Source organism: Urocitellus parryii, chromosome 2, assembly GCF_045843805.1.
Source record: "Urocitellus parryii isolate mUroPar1 chromosome 2, mUroPar1.hap1, whole genome shotgun sequence".
Taxonomy (NCBI): Eukaryota; Metazoa; Chordata; class Mammalia; order Rodentia; family Sciuridae; genus Urocitellus; species Urocitellus parryii.
The window spans coordinates 172170185-172174156 of NC_135532.1; the positions used below are offsets into that span (position 1 = coordinate 172170185).

The 3972-nt window shown below is 44.9% G+C and overlaps 1 pseudogene; it reads left to right on the plus strand.

Moving 5' to 3' along the window:
- Positions 1–2413: 2413 nt before the first annotated feature.
- LOC113188138 (putative acidic leucine-rich nuclear phosphoprotein 32 family member C pseudogene) lies at positions 2414–3110 on the plus strand (annotated as a pseudogene).
- Positions 3111–3972: the final 862 nt, after the last annotated feature.

Genomic DNA, 3972 nt, shown 5'->3' on the forward strand with positions numbered 1-3972 from the left:
TAGTCTAGATATAGGATCTGGATTTTCTTTGCTTAATCACCCATTTCTTAGCTTTACCAACAAATACTGGGAAAGCCATCAGAAATATGTGTAGAGAAAGAGGCACCTGCCTCTAATACCAGCAACTTGGGAGGCTAAGGCAAGAGGATTACTAGTTCAAGGTCAGCCTGGGCCATTTGGTGAGAACCTGCTGAAAAAAGGAGGGGGGTGGTGAAGAGGACAAAGAGGAAGGGAGAGGAGAAAAAGATGCTTAGGAAGACACCAGCTTGATCTTTGACCTTGGACAAGTCACTGGTCCTCAGATTCACTATCTGAGGAGGACATGGTTTATCTAGACTCTTCAAGTTCTAAAGTAAGAGGATTCTTCTAGATCAGGGGTTGGCAAACTATGGCTCATGAACCATATCTGACCAATGCTCTGGTTTTACAAGCACAGTGTTATTGGAAAATAGCTAAGCTCATTCATTTATGTGTTGATATGTCTGATTTCATGTTAAAAAGTGTAGCAGTTGCAACAGAGACTACATAGGCCACAAAGCCTGAAATAGTTTCTATTTGGCCTTGGCTGCTTAAGTTTCTGGCACCTGTTCTAGACCAATTTTGGGGAAATGAGACAGGTGATTTCTGTTTCAATAACTTCAGGTTAAAGTCAGTTGTCATTTTTCAGTATCCCCCAAAACATGTTGTTTGGACAATTGTCTGGTCATGCCTAGTACTGTCTGAGCATTGCTGTTCTTTGGTTTCTCATTCTTCAGGTTTAAATTCTGTGGCTTGGTTCAGTTTCCAAATTGTGATTAGTGAGGACCTGAAGTCAGGGTAGCACTGACTTGGTCCTTAGGTAGACAATATGGCTGGAAGCCAGTGCTTATTTGAACCTGGGCTTCTCAGAGAAGCCTGAAATTGTGTCCAAAAATTTCCCAGAGTATCTTTCACAAAGATCAAGTTCATAAAAAATATTCTACATCTGAGGTAGGATGAGCAGGAAGAAAAGAACAGGATGGAACTGAGGCAATGTATTAGGGTCTCTGCCTACTAGCTCTTGTGACTGAGGTTTTAAGTGCATGGTTCATATGCAAAGAAACTCAATGTCTTTATGCCTATTTCCCTTTCCCACCAGACAACTTACTACCATGCTCCACAACTGTTATGTGCCCTCAGAGAGGAGTCACCAAGGTTTGGGAGTGCTGGTCTCTGATGAAGAAAGGGTACCTACCGCTGGAATTCACTTGTGGTGTAGGTGTAGAACCAGTGTTGGGGGGTGCTTCTGTCGTGGTGTTGGAGGGCGCTTGGGTTGTGTTGTTGGAGGGCGCTCCGGTCGCGCTGGTGGAGGGCGCTCCGGTCCCGCTGGTGGAGGGCGCTCCTGAAGCGCTGGTGGAGGGCGCTGCTGTCGCGCTGCTGTCGGGCGCTGCTGTCGCGCTGCTGTCGGGCGCTGCTGTCGCGCTGCTGGAGGGCGCTCCTGAAGCGCTGCTGGAGGGCGCTGCTGTCCCGCTGCTGGAGGGCGCTGCTGTCGCGCTGCTGGAGGGCGCTCCTGAAGCGCTGCTGGAGGGCGCTGCTGTCCCGCTGCTGGAGGGCGCTGCTGTCGCGCTGCTGTCGGGCGCTGCTGTCGCGCTGCTGGAGGGCGCTCCTGAAGCGCTGCTGGAGGGCGCTGCTGTCCCGCTGCTGGAGGGCGCTGCTGTCGCGCTGCTGGAGGGCGCTCCTGAAGCGCTGCTGGAGGGCGCTGCTGAAGCGCTGCTGGAGGGCGCTGCTGTCACGCTGCTGGAGGGCGTTGTGGAAGAACTGTTTGCTATAGCTGTGAATAAAGAGACAAAGGTGCCAAGTTTCAGAAGTCAGCACATTAAATAAATAAGGGCACTTACTATTACTTAGTACTAATTAGTACTCAACTTTCTCTTTTCTGGAAAAACTAATAAAGATGAATATATTGAAAATAGAAACACACGGGCTGGGGATGTGGCTCAAGTGGTAGTGTGCTCGCCAGCCATGCATGAGGCACTGGGGTTTGATCCTCAGCACCACATAAAGATAAATAAGTGAAATAAAGATATTGTATTCAACTACAACTAAAAAATAAATATTTTTATTAAAAAAAAGAAAATAGAAACACAGGACTAATTCTAAAGAGAAAATAAAGTTAAACAGTCAAAACTGGAAATGTTATTGGAAAATATAACAAAGATTTAATGTTTATTAAAGTGAGAAGTATCCAAGAGGTAATATCTTTTAAGCCTATAACGCAAAGCTATCAACCTGGGTTTAATATTTTTGACAATTCTCAGTGAAGATAATTGAAGGTGTCACAAGGTGGCGCTGTTACAACCCCCTCTGACGGCCCTAGGCTCGCAGGCAGGGCCGCCTCTGCTGGCTCTGTCTGGGCCGCGGAAAGTTAAGTTTGAAGAGAGGGGATGAGGGGAACATGGACTTGAAGAGGAGGATCCACCTGGAGCTGAAGAAACCTATTCGGGAACTTGTCTTGGACAATTGAAAATCAAATGATGGAAAAATTGAGGGCTTGACTGCTGAATTTGTGAACTTGGAGTTCCTCAGTTGAATAAATGTAGGCTTGATTTCAGTTTCAAATCTCCCCAAGCTACCTAAATTGAAAAAGCTTAAGCTCAGTGACAACAGAATCTATGGAGGTCTGGATATGTTAACAGAAAATCTTCCAAATGTCACACATCTAAACTGAAGTGGAAATAAACTGAAAGACATCAGCACCTTGGAACCTTTGAAACAGTTGGATTGTCTGAAGGGCCTGGATCTGTTGAACTGTGAAGCCACTCATCTTCACACAGAGTGTGTTCAGGCTCCTGCCCCAGCTGACCTACCTGGACCGATATGATGGAGAAGACTCCCCCCACTCAGATGCCGAGGTGGATGGTGTGGATGAAGAAGAGGAGGATGAAGAAGGAGAAGATGAGGATGGTGAGGAGGAAGAGTTTGATGAAGAAGATGAAGATGTAGAAGGGGAAGACAATTAAAATGAAGTCAGCAGGGAGGAAAAAGAATTTGGGCTTGATGGAGAAGTAGATGAAGATGAAGAAGAGGAGGAAGAAAGCCGGAAAGGTGAAAAGAGGAAGAGAGAAACAGATGATGAAGGAGAAGATGATTAAGACCTCAGATAAACTGCAAAAACAGAACTGTTCAGTATTGGTTGGACTGCTCATGGATTTGATAGCTGTTTAAAAAAAAAGGTAGCTGTGATACAAACCCTAGGACACCCACCCACCCAAAGAGCCAAAGAATAGTTCCTGAGACATTCCGCCTTCCTCCTTTCAGTCCCTCTTGGTAATCCATCACCAAGCTTGGGGACTTTGCCCCAACAAAATTGTAAGCATTGTTAGGTTTTTTTGTGTAAGACTCTTGCTGTAGCATGGATAGCTGTGATTGGTGAGTCAACCGTCCGTGGCTACCAGTTACACCGAGATTGTAACAGCATTTTTACTTTCTGTACAACAAAAAAGCTTTGTAAATAAAATCTTAACATCTTGGAAAAAAGAAAAGAAAAGAAAAAGTATGCCCTGATCTGGCTCTTCCTAGAGAACATTTCAAAACCACCACCATCCAGGGAACATCCGCTTCTCTATTCTAAGCTCACTGAAGTTCACAATAAAATGCCTTTCTTACAAATCTAAATCCTTTAATATTTTATTTTTATTTTTTAGTTGTCGTTGGACATAATACCTTTATTTTGTTTATGTTTATGTGGCGCTGAGGATCAAACCCTGGGCCTTGCATGTAAGAGGTGAGTACTCTACCACTGAGCTCACAACCCCAGCCCCTAAATCCTTCAATATTAAGAAATGTTGGTTCCCAAAGTTACTAATCAGATGCTGTGAAATAAAGCAGCCCTTATTGCTCGAAGAAAGCAAAAACAATCTGGAAAGTTTTGCCTGTAAAGGGACTTTGAATAGTCTCTGCACATCTCTTCATCTTTACAGAACATTCTTATGAAGGGGTTACTGCGGGAAAAGT